Raw genomic sequence first — 20,334 nt, forward strand, 5'->3', positions numbered from 1 at the left:
TAGTTGAACAAATAGAGAAAATACTACGGTAAATCTATATTAACGTAATAGGAAAATCATCCTCCAATACGTTCCATCAAAACCCTAGATAACAAATTAGCTATTCATAATAGTATGCAAAACTACAATACTAGAATTCATAACCAATAATGAATAATAGGAAGAAGGAAGTAAAAAACTTGTAGAAGAATTCTCCGCCTTGCTCCCAATGTGTTCTTGCCTCCTTAAGTCGAATCACCGGTCTCCTTAGCCTCCTTAGGTCTAAATTATGTCAAAAGTGTGTCAAAAGTCCTCAAAATACCATTTTTCCATGCATATATACCAAGTAGGGTCTGGCCCAAACACTTATACCTTCTCCTACGTGAAAATGGACACTTTTTCTGGACAGGACGTGCGCGGCCGCGGATAAACCGCGGATGGGCCGCGCATATTGACCAATGTTCTGCCCCATTTGTGCGGTTGCGCACTTTTCACCCTGTTCTGTTTGGAATTTGGACAAATGTAAAACATGAAAGTTGTAGCTATTTGAGTTAGATTTCCAATCGTATATTGTGGAGCCCAAATAGATTTCTGAACTAAAAGTTATATATATTTTACTAAACAGTGTACAATATGCCTACTCGATTCGTCGTTCAGTCTTAACTATCATCCGTTGATCCCCGAACACGATCCCGGCTTAATTCCTGGGGCTTTTACTCATATTTCAAATCTCAAAATAACTTGAATTCATTCTATAACATCTATATAGCTCTAAATCACTCCTACAAGGCATAAAACACACCATTAGTGCAAAACACTAGCGATTAAAGCTCAAACTCAACTAAAGCGCAGTAAATTAGAGTGTAATAAGCGACTAAAATACGTAATTATAGCCTATCATAAATACCCCATACTTGAACCATTGCTTGTCCTCGAGCAATCAAACAACACTTTATATGGACACGACCTTTTTAAACAATTCTCCTAACTCATCACACCAAGAATATTGAAAATAGACTAAGTACAAAAGCATAACATCTTCACCTCAAGATTTGACTCACAAGTACCACACATTATTCACAATTCACCCACTTACTCTAACATAGAGGTCACTGACATTACCGTTCCTTCATGAATCACGTGCCCTCACACAACGAGAGTAGTTCCACACACAATAAAGTTTAAGTACACTTAGGAACTCAAGATAGAAAGAATTCACTTATTCTTAGAAATAACATTCATATGCCACAAAAGATGCATCATAGGCTTGCCCGTAGTGTACTACTCTACTAATCGAGCTCATTCAGTCTAGGATCAAGTAGGACTTTAATTAGTTGTAATGTAGGCTGCGGGTAGGATACATTTAGATATAAGAGTGACTACATCTCCCTAAGCACTTTAATACATATATTTTAACATTTAAAACCTCACACTTATGTCAAACCATAACTCCACCTTCACATCACTATATATTAACTCCATATTAACTCCATTCTTCTTTAAGCACACTTACATCAAGAGTCACCACTTAGCAAGGAATATTTTTTCTTTCACAACAATACAACTATTTTTTCCTTTTCTTTATTTTTCAATTCAAGTGGCTCTTTCTTTTTCAAAACAATGCACATTTCTCCTTATTTCATTAGTTCCACTCAAACGCCAAATCAATCACCCCCACACTTTAACTTTTACACAGTTCATAATAATTCAAGTGCTCATGAGAGGTTAAAAGGTTCAAATAGATGGTTAATTCAAACAAATGGGTAAGTCTTGTAATGTGGTTGCCACATAAACATGATTACTGGCTCAAAGGGGTTAACTACGATACATAACAATTAGGTGGGTAAAATATATATATGGCTCAACAAAGAAACGCCTATATCACTTTCAAGAATGAACAAAACTACTATTTCGCTTTGCAAACACACGGGGCAAGTTCTAGACATCAAATGCAATCCACATAATACAACAAACCTCATACGCACATGGCACATGACTCATTCAAGATTGGATTCATCAAGACACTCTAGTCAAAGGAGTTAAGTAAAGTTGCTTATAAAATTTAAGGTACTTATACAAGAGTCAAAAACTGAGCCTAAGTGTCACAATCAAAGTACTCACTATTCTCAAGGCATAACAAAGTTAAGAGATATTTCTTCAATTCAATTTATCTCATCGGCTCCTACTCCTACAAAAAATAAAACTAACTACACCTGGTTCAAACAAAACCCTTGTAAAAGAACCACGACACAAAGAAAAACCAAGGGGGAATTACTACACTACCTACAAAGAAAATCTTTTTTCCTTTAGTCTTAAATCCCTCAAGAAAAAAACTTAATTAATTAAGCTAACACAACTAAAATAGCATAGAAAGTCACCCAGACAATCTCCTCACCCCACACTTAAAATTGTGCATTGTCTCCAATACACACCATACTAATAAGAGGGTAAAAGAAACTCCCTGGTAGGCTAAAGGCCGAAGAACTAGCAACTCATGGCGTAATCAGACTTCTCCCTGGCCTGGTCCTTCGTGCGAGTACCTCACAGTTAGTTCCAACCATCTAGTTTGCTGTTGCATCCTTCCAATATCTTTGCTTTCCATGCTCTTATAAACTCAAAAATCGATACTATAAAAATAATATAACTAAAAAAATAAAATAAAAGAAGTAGTAAAGTTGGGTTGCCTCCCAATAATCACTTGATTTAACGTCGCGACACGATGCAAATCAATTTCTGCCTTCACCTTGAACTTATGAATTGGACCCCTAGTTTTGATTCTGCTCCGTGATCTTGCTTATGGGGTGGCAGAACAAATCTGACTAGACCAATAAAATAATGTAGTATTTTGTACTTCTTGTCCTTTGGATGAGATGTGTATTCCCGACTTTATGGAACGAAGAATTCCAAAATGTAGGCATCGTGTTCCTTACTCCTTGACTCCTCAAGTGGCTCAGACGATTCTATTTCCATATCATCATCCAAACACAATGTGGAAAAATGCTTGGAGTGTGGACCAATGTGCTCAACTACATAAACAATGGGATTGTCAACATCCTCAACACTAATGAAACTATAGTCAACTAAATATGTATCCTCAATATCCTTGGTTGACTCTAGTATCTCTTCTACGATATCGGCATCCTCAAAATGTAGTTCAATTGATTGTTGGTGTTCTACTCTGGCCTTCTCCTCTAGCTCATCCCCATATTTTTTAAATCCTCCATTATAATGGCAATTTCTATAGCCAATTCATATTCATATTTGTTACTATCCACAATGTCAACTTGTTGCGCATTACAAGGTTCAATTAATTTATTTGCTTGAGCCTCAAAGTTGTGAATAGTTGCCTCTTGCCTTTGTATCTGCCATGGTTTCTCATCATATTGTTCCACATGGCACTTTAATATATCTTTGATCTCCTTTAGGTCAGCATCCCTAGGTTCTTTGTTCCTGTTATCCTCACAAGAAAAAGTAGAACCATCATAGTAAGGGTTTGGGGGAAGATAAGAAATATGTGCACAACCATAAAAGTGACCATCTTGACAACCACACATATCCCACACATTTCATACATAAGATTGAGTTGATGCACATAACTCGCTCTCGGAAATATTTTGATAATTTTGCCCTGGGTGGTTTCCTCCACAATATGCATAAGGAGGATAAAAATTAGAATTACCAACATCAAAACTCTCATAATTCCAAGATGCCATGTCTCTCAAGTCAAAAATAAAAAATAAACAAAAAATAATCAAATACAAGAAAACAAAAATAAAAGTTCAAACTTGCAACCTAGAAATATATACACTTACAGCTATACCATTAGTTCCACGACAACGACGCCAAAATTTGATCACGCCCAACTATGCTTTATGAAAAGGACTAAGCGATCGCTGCAAATATAATCCGGTTTACAAGTTCGGATTCGAATCTCACATAGAACTGTGGCTTAGCTGCAACACAATATCACCAAGAAGACAAGCTTGAACAATTCCTAACTAATAGATATTAAGATTCTTGTGTTTAACTAATTAACCAACAAATTAAAATAGTAAATTAATAACTAAAGATACTAAGGGTTAGAGACAAGATTCAGGAGGTCTAGAGTTATGATTTCTCCTATTGTCGGAATCCTTCCCGCTACGTTTTCTATAAATTCGCCTAAGTATTCTCCACTGATCATGAGCGCTCTGACTGTCATAACTCTCTCCCGAGTAATTACCACAATTTACTAGACATATTCTCCCAAATTATGCTAGCTGGCATTAAGTACGGCTTATTCGGATCACACCCAAGGTTTCATTATCCCTAATCCCACATTAAAACCCTCCGTACTGATCCCTCATATACGTTATGAGTGATGTTGTTCAACAACTACCTAAATATGCACTCTCTCCCAAGTAATACATACTAAATAGGCACAGTCGATTGAGAGCTCTTCAACTAACCACAATATAAACGTAGTTGAACAAATAGAGAAAATACTATGGCAAATCTATATTAATGTAACATGAAAATCATCCTCCAATAGGTTCCATCAAAAACCTAGATAACAAATTAGCTATTCATAATAGTATGCAGAACTACAATACTAGAATTCATAACCAACGATGAATAATATGAAGAAGGAAGTGAAAAACTCGTAGAAGAATTCTCCGCCTTGCTCCCTGTGATGACCTAAAAGGTCATCACATGTTTGAAAAGTCAATTCTACGTTCTGAGGCCTTAAGAACCTCCTTTTGTCTCATCTCAATTTGCGTGCGCAGTCCGGGCGTATATCCAGAAAGCCCTTATGTGAATAATTTGAGAAAATGCTAATTTTGCCTTAAAAATTAAATTTAAGTTGACTTCGGTCAGCATTTTGGGTATACTGACCCGGACCCATGATTTGATGGTCCCATAGGCTCCGTAGAAAAATATGGGACTTGGGCATATGCCCGGAATTGAATTCCGAGGTCCCAAGCCCGATAAATGAATTTTTTAAAGAAATTGTTTAACTGAAATTATAAGAGTTTTTGGAAATTTAAAGATGTTTGAATTTGAGGGTATCGAGCCCGTACTTTGGTTCTGCATCTTGATACAGGTTTAATATGTTATTTAAGTTGTGCATGTAAAATTTGGTAAGAAACGGAATTCATATGACGTGAATCGGACCCTCGGTTGTGAAAATAGAACTTCGCGAATGCATGGAAGAACTCACGATCGCGTAAGCATGAGGAAAGCAACCCTTCGTGAACATGGCAGGCCCTTCGCGAACGCGAAGAAGGCCTGTCCAGTCTTTTTAAAACAAAACCAGAATGGGAAATAAGCCAAAATTTCATATCTCCTTCCCTATAATCATACCTTGGGCGATTTTTGAAGGGGAATTTCATAACCAAACCATAGGTATGTGTTCTTAGACTCATTTCTTTCATTTTTCAACAAAACCCATTAGATTTCTAGGACTATATCTTGGTTTTTAAGGGTAGAAATTAGGGATTTTAAGAGAATTGAGGATTTTACAAATTTGAGGAATTAGACCTCGATTTGGGGTCGGATTCCGAAACTTATTGCATATTTGGGCTCGTGGGTGAATGGGTATTCGGGTTTTGGTCCGAACCTCGAGTTTTGACCAAGTGAGCCCGGGGTCGATTTTTGGATTTTTGGGAAAAATATTGGAAAAGCTATAATTAAGCATTGGTACGAGTTTTTTAGCATTTATTGATGTTAATAAGTTAATATTGGCTAGATACAATTGAATTGGAAGTGGAATCAAAAGGCAAAGCGATAGTTGAGGCTTCATTCGTGGCCGTGGAATCAAGGTAAGTGTTTGGTCTAACATTATAGCTTGGGGGAATAAGTGTTGTGCCTTATTTGCTATGTGCTAATGTAGTGTACGACGCATAGGTGTGGTGACGAGTATCTATACGCTGGAGTCAAGCATGCCCGTGAGTCTTAAATTGTAATCGTTGTAATTCTTGATAAGTACTATAAATGACTAAATTGTTGATTACCCATGTTAAGTAAGACTTATGGTCATTTTTTGTAGTATTTGTCTATTGTTGAGAATTGGCTCCAGTTGAGGTTCATTTGTGAAGTTAATTGTTGGAACAAGATTGGTTATAGCCGATTCCCTTGCCGGGACGTATTTAATTCTTATTGTTGATTCCCTTGCCGGGATGTATTTATTCTTATTGTTGATTCCCTTGTCGGGATATTGATTGTTACTATTGTTTGGGTGAGGAAAGAGTGATAAAGCACAAAGGGTGATGCCGAACACATTCATACTTATGCATATGGTGAGGAAAGAGTGATAAAGCACGAAGGGTGATGCCGTGTACATTTACATTGATATTGATGCATATGGTAAGGAAGAGAGATAAAGCACGAAGGGTGATGCCGTGCACATTTCTAATATTTATATGGTGAGGAAGAGAGATAAAGCACGAAGGGTGATGCCGTGCACATTTTCACTATTGATTGCATGGTTAGGATTGAGAGTAAAAGCACGAAGGGTGATGCCGTGCATTTATTGCCAGTTTGTTATGATTTTCTTGTGGTCATCGGTTCAAGTGACTTAATTGTTTCATTCTGTTATTTCTATGATTCTTTATGTTGGTATCTCTCATAGCATGTTACCCCTCCCCATTACTTTTGATTTTCTTCTATTATGGTTATTCTGTCAAATATTGTTTAACTGCAGGTTATGTTGTTTGTTGTGTCCTAGCCTCGTTACTACTTCGCCGAGGTTAGGCTTGACACTTACTCAGTACAAGAGGCCGGTTGTACTAATACTATACTCTGCATTCTTTTGTGAAGATCCCTGTACTGGAGCATACAGACCAAAGTTAGAGGTTGCTGCCTTCAGTCCAGCGGAGACCCGAGCTAGTCCTGTAGGCATCCGCAGGCCTTGGCGTCCCCTTCTATCCTGTTTCTTTCTGTTCTTTTCTATTTTAGAGACAAACATGTATTTTCTTTGTTCAGACCCTATTTGTAGTATTCATAGATAGTCCATGAGATTGTGACACCAGTTCTGGGTGGAGTATTGTTATGGATTTCATATTGGTATTTAGCTAAACTATTAAATTATGTTCTTCCACATTTCTAATTCCACTGTATGCTTGCATTAATTTGGTAAACTGTTAAAGATAAAGGTAAAAAGGTGGAATAATCAATAACGTTGGCTTGCCTAGCGGGTTCAATATTAGGCGCTATCACGGTCACGACGGTGGGTAATTTGGATCGTGACAAGTTGGTATCAGAGCTCTAGGTTGCTTAGGTCTCACAATTCACGGATGGGCCGCGCATATTGACCAGTGTTCTGCCCCATTTGCGCGGTCTCGCTCTTGACGCACACATTTCACCTTGTTCTGTTTAGAATTTGGAAAAACATAAAACATGAAAGTTTTATCCCTTTGAATTAGCTTTCCAGACATATATTGTGGAGCCCAAATGGATTTTTGAGAGAAGAATTATATGCATTTTACCAAACAGTGTACAATATGCCTACTCGATTCGTTGTTCGTTCTTAACTATAATTCGTTGATCCCCGAACACGATCCCGGCTTAATTCCTTGAGCTTTTACTCATACTTCAAAGTTCCAAATCACTTAAATTCATTCCATTACATCTACATAGCTCGGAATCACTCCTACAAGGCATAAAATACACAATTAGTGCAAAACACTAGCGATTAAAGTTCAAACTCAATTAAAGCGCAGTAAATTATAGTGTAATAAGCGACTAAAATCCATAATTATAGCCTATCATCATTAATATAGAAGATTTTTTGAAATTTGATATCTTTGAAACGCGATATTATATTAAATAATAAGAATATTTTAATTTTTTATCTTCATAAAATCGGTGTCTTTTTTAGCTTGTCGTGCTTCTTGATTACTCGATTTAACAATTGCAATATCCCATCAACATGTATACTGAATAAGTGGATATAAAAACTTAGGGCGATGATATTGATCGAAGAGGAGCTTTGGTATAATTGGTAAAGTTGCTGCCATGTGACCAGGAGGTCAAGGGTTCGAGCCATGGAAACAGCCTCCTACAGAAATACAGGGTAAGGCTGCCTACAATAGGCTTTTATGCTCTGGCCGTTCCTCAAACCCCGCACATAGCAGGAGCTTTTGTGCTCCGGCCATTCCCCGAACCCCGCGCATAGCTGGAGCTTAGTACACCGGGCGATACTATCGATCATTCAAGAATCTATGCCAAAATATTTACAAATCTGAACTAATTTTAGATATCATTAATCGCTAGATAAAGCTTAAAGATAGTAGTATGACCCTTACGACAGTATGATATAAACTATCCGAATAGCAAAGATAATCAAACCTTGACTAATTTGAATTCGAAAAATGACATCGTATAGCTGCTCTACAAATAATAGCTGATATATATATATATATATATATATATATATATATATATATATATATATATATATATATATATTTGTATATAATATGCTCATATATGTTACATACAAAAAAATATAAATTTTATACGCTTTTACGACTAACAAATATAAATAGTTTTGGTGGGGGCCTAAAAGTGGTCTTTGCTTGTTCGGTTTCGTCCGAGTAAGGCCCATTAAGGTGGGAAACATTTTCTATCCAGATTTTTTCTATCTCGCTCGAAATCGATACATTTGATTAAGGTGAAAGAATCTTATATATCCCACTGATGATAGGCTATAATTGTGTATTTTAGTCGCTTATTACACTCTAATTTACTGCACTTTAATTGAGTTTAAGCTTTAATCGCTAGTGTTTTGCACTAAATGTGTATTTATGCCTTGTATGAGTGATTCCAATCTATGTAGGCGTTATGGAATGAACTCAAGTGATTTGGAGCTTTGAAGTCTGAGTAAAAGCCCAAGGAATTAAGCCGGGATCGTGTTCGGAGATCAACGGATGATAGTTAAGAACGAAACGAAGAATCGAGCGGGCATTTTGGCTCAGAATACAAATAACTTTTTGCTCAGAACTCTGTTTGGGCTCCACAATATATCGTTGGAAAGCCATTCAAAAGGGATACAACTTTCATGTTTTGCATTTTGGCAGATTCCCACTACCGCCCCACACTGTGCGACGCATTATGTGGCGCGCTTGTACAAAATCTACAGAGCCAAGTCCTAATTCGCGCAGGAAAGGGTGTTTTCGTATGGGCCTGACCCTACTTGGTATAAATACATATAAAAATGCTATTTTGAGGACATTTGATACATCTTAGACCTAGGGACACACTTTAGCCGTGGAGGAACACACACCACACTTTGGAGGAGTCTCCTAACTAGTTTTTCTTCTCTTTTCTTTTTTTAGTTTCATAGTTTATTAGTTTTAGAGTTTTGGGTGCTACATGAATGTTGTAGTTTGAATCTTGAATTGATCTTATTATTTTATCATATAGATTTATTTATTCAATCTTGTGCTTAATTATTTGATTGCTTGATTACCAATTGAATACTATCTACGAATCTAGGATTGAACTCGGGAGAGGGAATTCTAGATTGCATATAAGATTGAGTAGAGCAAGATCTTAACTCGGGGGGGGGGAGACGGATTTGCAGTTAGGATAGGAATATACCTAACCGCCTTGCTTGGTTACTACACATGAATTATTAATGGGTTCTTGTTAATTCTAATTCCATTGGAATATAGGTGTTAGATTAGCTTGAATAGGCGAGTTGTACTTCGGGATAAGGCTACGAGCAATATCAACCCTGGCAACCAATAAACTAGATAAATTAATTAGACGATTTAAGTGAAAAATTTAACGGGATTGTTAGCTAACCCATAGCTCTAGAATATTCACCCACATTAAATTCGTCGTTAAGCTTGTCGTTGTTTTCTTTAATCTCCTTGTTTGCTATTTAGATTAATTTTAGTTAAATATTCATACATTAGGATTCGCTAGAACAGATTAATTGTTTGGTTTAATTTAGTTGATAGTTAATCACAAGTCCCTGTTGGTACGATATCTGGACTTACAATCCTATGTTACTTGTCGACCACATATACTTGCGTGTGCGTTTGGGGGCAACAAGTTTTTGGTGCCGTTGGCGGGGACTTATAAATTAACTATTCAATTAGATTGGATTTTTACTTTTTTCCTATTCAAGTTTTTATTTTTTTTATTTTTAACTTAGTTTAATATTTTATTATCTTTGTTGACATGGCATCTTGGAATGAGAATTGGTCAAATATTGGTTATTCTTATTATGATGATCCATATCCATATTGTGGAGGACCTCACTGGTGAAAAAAATTGTCAGAATGTTCCCGGGAGCGAGTTGTGCGCACAATCTCAATCATTTGAGTGGAATATTTGTAATTTATGTGGTGGTCAAGATGACCATTGGGATGGTTGTCCTAATTCTTAGTATCCTTCTCAGAGCTCTTATTATGATGTTTCTAATAATGTTTATGAGTTTGATAGGAGCAATGAAGAATTAGTACAACAATCATGAGAATGAAGACCGAGGTAGAGGAAATGGCTGAAGAGAGCGAGTTCCCACCAGAAGATAATTTAGAAGAAACATATATAGTGAGCAAATCTTGGCTAGGGGAACAAGCTCAACTGATAAAATCTCATGAGTTTCTCCTTGATGGTCTTTTAAATATGAGAGAACATCTGATAGACGAAAGAACTGAACTCAGGCAAGAGATATACCAATTTGGCTTAGATATCCATGACCTGCATGATCAATTGAATAAAAAGGTTGAGGCGTCTGATGCCCTACAACCAATTTTTGTGGATACTGGCCAGCCTGAGGAGCAGAAAGAGGAACTTCAACTATTCGACCAAAATATTATTCATGATACCAAGGTTGACGAAGAGTGCAAAATTTAGGATGTCAAAAATGATGCAATTTTGGATTTGGAGCGTGTTGCACCTCATTCTAACCATTTTTCAACATTGTGTTTGGTTGGTGATATGTGAATTGATCCAGTCGAGCATATGGAGGAGTCAATGGATGAGGAACAAAGTGTTTATATTCTGAAATTTGCCACACCAAGGAGACAAAACTGCATTTCTCACTTAATGGCCAAGAAGTGCAAGATGCGATATCTATTACTTGGTTCCTTTATTTTTACACCACCGCCCCAGGAACGTGACAGAAAAATTGATGCAAAATTGGGGGGGCAATTTATATCCTAAAGGTGGAAGGAAAAATGATGAAAGTGATGGCGTCGTGCCAAGACGTTAAATAAGGCGCTTGTTGGGAGGCAACCCAATTCTATTTTTTATTTTTTATTTTTATTTTTTTATTGTGTTATATTTGTAGTGTTGTTTTTGTGTTTTGTAGCAGTAGCAGCGTGGAGTCAAAAACAATAGGCGAGTGCAAAAGTGAGCATGTGTTTGAAACTGAGTGTGAGGTACCCGCACAAGGGATCATACCTGGGAGAAGTCTGAGTATCCCGTGAGCTGCTAATGCTTCGGCCTTTGGCCTATCAGGGAGTCTCTTTTACCCTATTGTTATTTTCAGTATGCATTGAGGACATTGCACAATTTTAAGTGTGGGGTGAGGAGATTGTTTGGGTGAGATTCTGTGCTATCTTAGCTTAGTTGTAGTACTCGCTCTTAGTGTAGTAGGTTTTTGTAAAAACAAATTTAGAAAAATTGGACTTTTCCCGACGATGGATCTCCTAGACAGTTTTCTTGAGGGATTTAAGTCTAAAGAAAAAGGCCAAAAAGATTTTCTTTGTAGGTAGTGTAGTAATTCCCCTTTGATTTATCTTTAGGCAACGGTTCTTTTCCAAGGGTTTTGTTTGAACCGGGTATAGTTAGTTTTTATTTTTTTTAGAACTAGGAAAACTTGTGCTTAGAATTGAATTGAAGCAATATCTTTTAACTTTGTCATGCCTTGACAATAGTGAGTACTTTGGTGGTGACGCTTAGGCTCAATTTTTGACTCTTGTATAAGTACCTTGAATTGTATGATCTTAACTTTGCTTAACTTCTTTGACTAGAGTTTCTTGATGAGTCCAATCCTAAGTAAGTTGTGTGCCATGTGTGTGTAAGGTTTTGTGTTATTTTGTGCATTGCATTTTATGTCTAGAACTTGCCCCGTATGTTTGCAAAGCGAAATAGTAGTTTTGCTCAGTCTTGGAAGTGATACAAACATTTCTTTGCTGAGACATATATATATTTTACCCGCCTAGTTGCTATGTATCATAGTTAACCTCTTTGAGCTTGTAATCCTGTTTCTTTGGCAACCACATTACAAGCCTTACCCATTTGTTTGAATTGACCATTTATTTGAGCTTTTCACCTCTCATGAGCACTTGAATTGTTATGAAATTTGTAAAAGTTAAAATGTGGGGTGGTTGGTTTGTCTTTTCAGTGGAACTAATGAAATAAGGAGAAAGATGCAGTGTTTTGAAAAAAGTAACAGCCACTTGAATTGAAAAAGAAAAAAAGATAGTTGTATTGCTGTGAAAATATGTGATATTGGTGACTCTTGATATAATTATGCTTAAAGAAGTGATGAGTCAATAAATATTGATGTGAAGGTGGAGTTATGGTTTGACATAAGTATGGATTTTAAATGTTAAAGTGTATGTATTTAAGTGCTTAGGGAGGTATAGTCACTATTATATATAAATGTATACTACCCGACCGGCAGCCTACATTACAACCGCATAAAGTCCTACTTGATCTTAGACTGAATGAGCTCGATTAGTAGAGTAATACACTACGGGCAAGCCTATGGTGCATCTTTTGTGGCATATGAATGTTATTTCTGAGAGTGAGTGAATTCTTTCTATCTTGAGTTCCTAATTGTTCTTAAATTATATTGTGTGTGGAACTACTCTCTTTTGTTGTGTGAGGGTACTTGATTCATGAAAGAAAAGGTAATGTCAGTGACCTCTATGTTAGAGTAAGTGGGAGAGTTACGAATAATGCGTTGTACTTGTGAGTCAAATCTTGAGGTGAAGATGTTACACTCTTGTGCTTAGTCTTTTTTAAATATTCTTGGTAAAGTGTAGTTTGATTGATAGAGGAAGAGCAATGGTTTAAGTGTGGGGTGTTGATGATAAGCAATAATTGTGTATTTTAGTCGCTTACTACACTCTAATTTACTTCACAATTGAGTTTGAACTTTAATCGCTAGTGTTTTGCACTAAATATGTATTTTATGCCTTGTAGGAGTGATTCCGATCTGTGTAGGCATTATAGAATGAACTTAAGTGATTTGGAGCTTTGAAGTCTGAGTAAAATCCCAAGGAATTAAGCCGTGATCCTGTTCGGGGATCGACGGATGATAGTGAAGAACAAAACGAAGAATCGAGCGGGCATACAACGCATTGTCTAGTAAAACACACATAACGTTTCGCTCAGAACTCCGTTTGGGCTCCACAATATATCATTGGAAAGCTATTCAAAAGGGATACAACTTTCAGGTTTTTCATTTTCGGTAGATTCCCACTACCGCTCCGAACTGTGCGACGCATTGTGCGGCGCGCTTGTACAAAATATATAGAGCCGAGTCCTAATTCGCACATGAAAGGGTGTTTTTGTCTGGGACCTACCCTACTTGATATAAATACATATAAAAATGCTATTTTGAGGACCTTTGACACATCCTAAATGTAGGGACACACTTTAGACGTGGAGGAACACACACCACGCTTTAGAGGAGGCTCCTAACTAGTTTTCTTCTCTTTGCTTCTTTTAGTTTCATAGTTTATTAGTTCTAGAGGTTTGGGTGCTATATGAACGTTGTGGTTTGAAGTTTGAATTGATCTTATTATTTTATCATATTGGTTTATTTATTCAATTTTGCGCTTAATTATTTGATTGCTTGATTACCAATTGAATACTATCTACGAATCTAGAATTGAACTCGGGAGAGGGAATTCTAGATTGCATATAAGATTGAGTAGAGCAAGATCTTAACTCGGGGGGGGGGGGGGTTGCGGTTAGGATAGGAATATACCTAATCGCCTTGATTGGTTAATATACATGAATTATTAATGCGTTCTTGTTAATTCTAATTCCATAGGAATATAGGCGTTAAATTAGCTTGAATAGACGAGTTGTACTTTGGGAGAAGGCTACGAGCAATATTAACCCTGTCAACTAATAAACCAGATAAATTAATTAGACGATTTAAGTGAAAAATTCAACGGGATTGTTAGCTAACCCGTAGCTCTAGAATATTCACCCACATTAAATTCGTCGTTAAGCTTGTCGTTGTTTTCTTTAATATCTTTGTTTGCTACTTTAGATTAATTTTAGTTAAATATTCATACGTTAGGATTCGCTTGAACAGATTAATTATTTGGTTTAATTTAGTTGATAGTTAATCACAAGTCCCTATGGGTACGATATCTGGACTTACAATCCTATATTACTTGTCGACCACGTATATTTGCGTGTGCGTTTGGGAGCAACACCCACCACAACTTTTTATGCTAAATAATTTTATTTTATGGTTAGAGTGGTTGGACTAGCTTATTTATTTTAAGTACAAATCAATGTCTGAACCTAAATACCAAAGATAGTTGGGCTATGTCGGGTTGTATTTCCGCTACTTATTATCATTAAATCATGTTTAGACTGCTTTTATATTGTTTAACATAGGTATATGTTCTTTTTGTTTTTTTCTCCTTTATTTATGTAAAGTAAGTAAACAGTGTATCCGCTACGATAAGACCATAAAGTAAAATTTCCTAATTCATTAAATAACAATTGATTAAATTAATTCACTGATTACAAAGGCGGATTTGGTAGACTCTATAGCCTAACAAGGACTAATAAAATAATATTAAGCTTGTTATGAATAGTTTGTACATTGGATACTACTTTGGATACTGCATTGGATGCTACATTAAATGCACATGTTGTGAATAACTTAAAGATTAAATTTCCTACTTTATGTCCATCATCTTTACTTTTTATGCCTATAAAAGGCTACATAATTGCAATGGAAAAATACACCAAATTGAAAGAAGAAAATACTTCTCCCTTCTTTCTATCTCTTCTTATTTACATTTTACTGCATTACTTTTATTTTATAACAAGTTATCAGCACGAAGCTCTAATTTTATTCTTAACTCCCTCTAAGTTGAGCCATATTTTATTAAGGTATGTATCATTATAATCATTTTATTTATGGCAGTACATATCATATGCTCACTGTTTGCAGATTACTTGTGCGCTTGGGCATCTTAAATAGTTTAAGTACATTGCAGTGATTAAATAACAATTTCCTTCCGTGCTCAACTCTTAGAGGACCTCAAAGTCATCAAACTAGCTATGAACTAATGTCATGGACTCCGTGGATCAAAACATATCTTTAAGGCATTTTGAAGAACTATGAGAAATGAATTGACAAGCAATAATTTTTTAATTACTTTATATTTATTGGAACATATAAATAATGTTAGTCACGTTCAATTCTATTAACACATATATATCAAAATATAAAGTTAAATGAAACAAGTATGTAATTTCTACTTTATGGCAAGAATAAAATGAAATAGTAGATTGTTAACATGATATAGCTCTATTTTCATTTTTTTTACCTTAATCGTTTTGTTTTCATTAATTGTTTATTATTATAATTATTTCTCTAACTTATTCATCTTTTATGATAGTTTTCACTATGTCAAATTTATCAAAACTTGAATTTGTGGCACTTGACATCACCGGAAGGAACTATTTATCATGGGTTCTTGATGCTGAAATTCACCTTGACGCTAAAGGTCTTGGAAATACTATTATACAAGGAAATGAAGCATCAAATCAGGATAAAGCGAAGGCCATGATTTTCCTTCGTCATCATCTAACATGAAGGGTTAAAAACTGAATATTTAACCGTAAAAGATCCACTTGAATTATGGATTAATTTGAAGGATCGATATGACCACCTAAAACTTACGGTATTACCAAAAGCTCGGTATGAGTGGATACATTTAAGGTTGCAAGACTTTAAAACCGTAAGTGAGTATAATTCTGCTATCTTTAAAGTAAGTTCTCTATTAAAATTATGTGGAGACATTATCACAGATGAGGACTTATTGGAAAAAATATTTTCTACTTTTCACGCTTCAAATGTGGTGCTACAACAACAATACCATGAAAAAGGTTTTAAGAAATATTCTGAGTTAATCACATGCCTACTTGTGGCTGAGCAGAATAATACTCTATTAATGAAAAATCATGAAGCTCGTCCCACTGGGTCAGCTCCATTTCCGGAAGTGAATGTTGTAGCAACGTATGATAAGTTTGAAAGAAAACAAAATAATTACCATGGTTGTGGATATGGTCGTAAACGTGGATGTGGCAGGGGGCGAAACAATTATCGTCATTATGGTAAGGGTTCTCAAATTTATCATTCAAAAGGTAAAGCTAGTATGTGTCACCGATGTGGTCTGAGAGGTCATTGGGCACGTATTTGTCGTACGCCAGAACATTTTGTCAAACTTTATCAAGTCTCCCTCAAGAAAAAAGAAAATAATGTGGAGGCACACTTGACCTTTCAAAATAATGATGATGAAGCAGGTCCCTCAAGTAAATATTATTCTAAGGCACATCTTGCATATAAAGATGATGATTTTTAAGGCCTAACAAATATTACTCATTTAGAAGTTGGAATCTTCTTTGAGGATATTGACTGAAGAACTAATCATCTTACTGGGGAATGAAACTATAAAAGTTGTTATTTTTATGTTTGCAACTAGTTTATTTTTCTTGAGTGTATTTTCCTAATGCATCATGTGTTGCTAGTTTCTATATTCCTAATGTATTTCTTAATATTTTTTTCCGCTTGTCTTTCATATTTCTTATGATGTATTATTTGTTTTTTTTATGAAGAATATGAAAATTTCCCAGTCTTCAGTTGGACTCAAGATTAATAAAGATGATATATGTCTTCTGGATAGTGCTACAACACACACTATTTTAAAAGATAAGAGATATTTCTCTTATTTGGTAATGAAAGAAGCGAATGTTAATACAATATCCGGTAGTACAAGATTAATTGAAGGTTCTGGAAGAGCCAATTTATTACTACCAGGAGGAACAAATTTGGCTATTGATGAAGCACTATATTGTAGTAAATCTCAAAGAAACTTATTAAGTTTCAAAGATATTCGCCAAAATGGCTATCATATTGAGACTACAAATGATGAAAAGATTGAATATCTTTATATTACTACAATAATGTCCGATAAGAAATATGTGCTTGAAATGTTACCTGCTCTTTCCTCCGGCTTATACTGCACAAGTATTAGCAGGATTGAAACACATGCCATAGTAAACGAGAAGTTTACTAATCAAGACAATTTTATTATTTGGCATGACCGGTTGGTCCATCCTGGTTCTAATATGATGCGTAAAATAATTGAGAATTCATATGGACATGCAATGAAGAATCAGAAGATTCTTCAATTTAAGGAATTCTCTTGTGCTGCATGTTCTCAAGGAAAATTAATTATTAGACCATCAACTATTAAAGTTAAGATGGAATCCCCTGCATTTCTGGAACGTATACAGGGTGATATATGTGGGCCCATTCACCCTCCATGTGGACCATTCAAATATTATATGGTTTTGGTAGATGCATCTACAAGATGGTCACATGTGTGCTTACTATCAACTCGCAATATGGCATTTGCGAGATTGTTGGCTCAAATAATAAAGCTAAGAGCACAATTTCCAGATTATGCAATTAAGACAATTCATCTTGATAATGCTGGTGAGTTTACATCCCAAGCCTTTAATGATTATTGTATTTCAACTGGGATAACAATTGAGCATCCGGTTGCTCATGTTCATACACAAAATGGTCTAGCAGAATCATTGATCAAACGCCTCCAATTAATTGCTAGACCAATGCTTATGAGAACAAAACTTCCCATTTCAGTATGGGGTCATGCTATTTTGCACGCAGCAGCACTTGTGCGGATAAGGCCCACAAGTTATCATAAAGTCTCCCCATTGCAATTGGCTTTTGGTCAGGAGCCAAATATTTCCCATCTTAGGATCTTTGGTTGTGCGATATATGTTCCAATTGCTCCACCACAACGCACAAAGATGGGTCCTCAAAGAAGGTTGGGGATATATGTTGGATATGAATCTCCTTCAATTATAAAATATCTAGAGCCGATGACTGGAGATTTATTTACGGCAAGATTTTCTGATTGTCATTTTGATGAATCAGTATATCCAACATTAGGGGGAGAAAATAAGCAGCTGAAAAAGAATATAGATTGGAATGCATTATCACTGTCTCATTTAGATACTCGAACAAATCAATGTGAACAAGAGGTTCAAAAGATTATTCATTTGCAAAATATTGCAAATCAATTGCCAGATGCATTCACTGGCCTACCAAGGGTGACTAAGTCACATATTCCAGTTGCTAATGCTTCAATTCGAGTTGATATCCCGGCATGACAATTAATTAAAGTAAATGAGTCTAAGCCATGCTTGAAACGTGGTAGACCAATCGGTTCTAAAGATAAAAATCCTCGAAGAAGAAAAGGAGCAAGTGATCAAAGTGAACGTAACACAGAGGTAGTGGCTCAAGAAGAGCCCCAAGACGTAACAAATGATAAGACCTTAGGAGAGGTCCAGGTACCTGAAAATAATGAAAATGAAGAGATATCAATAAGTTAGGTCTCAACCGGGAAAAGATGGAACCGAAATAATATTGTTATCGCTAACATTTTTGCTTATAATGTTGCTGTTGAAATAATGCAACAAGATGAGGATCTTGAACCAAAATCTGTCAATGAATGTAGACAGAGAAATGATTGGCCAAAATGGAAAGACGCTATCCAGGCAGAGTTAACTTCACTTGGAAAACGTGAAGTCTTCGGACCCATAGTTCGAACACCTGAAGGCATAAAGCCAGTAGGGTATAAATGGGTTTTTGTGCGAAAACGAAATGATAAAAATGAAGTCGTTAGATATAAAGCGCGACTTGTGGCACAAGGGTTTTCCCAAAGGCCTGGAATTGATTATATGGAGACATATTCTCCTGTAGTGGATGCTATCACCTTCAGGTATCTCATAAATATGGCAGTGCAAGAAAAACTTGATATGCATCTAATGGATGTTGTTACAGCCTATTTGTATGGATCATTAGACAACGAAATTTTTATGAAAGTACCTGAGGGATTTAAAGTGCCAGAAGCATATAAAAGTTTTCGAGAAACTTGTTCAATAAAGCTTCAGAAATCTTTATACGGATTGAAACAATCAGGTCGTATGTGGTACAATCGCCTGAGTGAATACCTGTTGAAAGAAGGGTACAAGAATGATCCAATTTGTCCTTGTGTCTTTATAAAAAGGTCTGGATCTGAATTTGTTATAATCGCTGTGTATGTTGATGATTTAAATATCATTGGAACTCCTGAGGAGCTTCCAAAAACAGTAGACTGTTTGAAGAAAGAATTTGAAATGAAAGATCTTGGAAAGACAAAATTTTGTCTTGGTCTACAAATTGAGTATATGAAAGATGGAATATTTGTCCATCAATCAACATACACCGAAAAGATTTTAAAGCGATTCTATATGGATAAAGCACATCCATTGAGTACCCCGATAGTTGTGAGATCACTTGATATAAAGAAAGATCCATTCCGACCTCATGAAAATGATGAAGAGCTTCTTGGTGCCGAAGTACCATATCTTAGTGCAATTGGGGCATTAATGTATCTTGCCAATAATTCCCGACCAGATATAGCTTTCTCAGTAAGCTTATTGGCAAGATTTAGTACTTCGCCAACACAAAGACACTGGAATGGTATTAAACATATATTCAGATACCTCCAAGGGACCATTGATATGGGTTTATTTTATTCAAATGAATCCAAGCCATCATTGATTGGTTATGCAGATGCAGGATATTTGTCTGATCCACACAAAGGTCGATCTCAGATAGGCTATTTATTTACAAGTGGAGGTACAACCATATCATGGCGTTCGACAAAACAAACTATGGTTGCTACTTCTTCAAATCATGCAGAGATAATAGCCATTCACGAAGCAAGTCGAGAATGCGTTTGGTTAAGATCTATAACTCAACACATTCAGCAAACATGTGGTCTTTCTTCGAAAGAGAATATTCCAACAATATTGTATGAAGACAATGTTGCATGCATAGCTCAATTGAAAGGAGGATATATCAAAGGATATAGAACAAAACACATTTCACCGAAATTCTTTTTCACTCATGATCTTCAGAAGAATGGTGAAATAGATGTACAACAAGTTCATTCAAGTGATAATTTGGCTGATCTGTTCACTAAGGCGTTACCAACCTCAAGATGATATATAAGATTGGAATGCGTCGTCTTTGAGGCATTAAGTGATTATTCATCAGGGGGAGTAACTACACGC

The sequence above is a fragment of the Nicotiana sylvestris genome, chromosome 11, assembly GCF_000393655.2.
Source record: "Nicotiana sylvestris chromosome 11, ASM39365v2, whole genome shotgun sequence".
Lineage (NCBI taxonomy): Eukaryota > Viridiplantae > Streptophyta > Magnoliopsida > Solanales > Solanaceae > Nicotiana > Nicotiana sylvestris.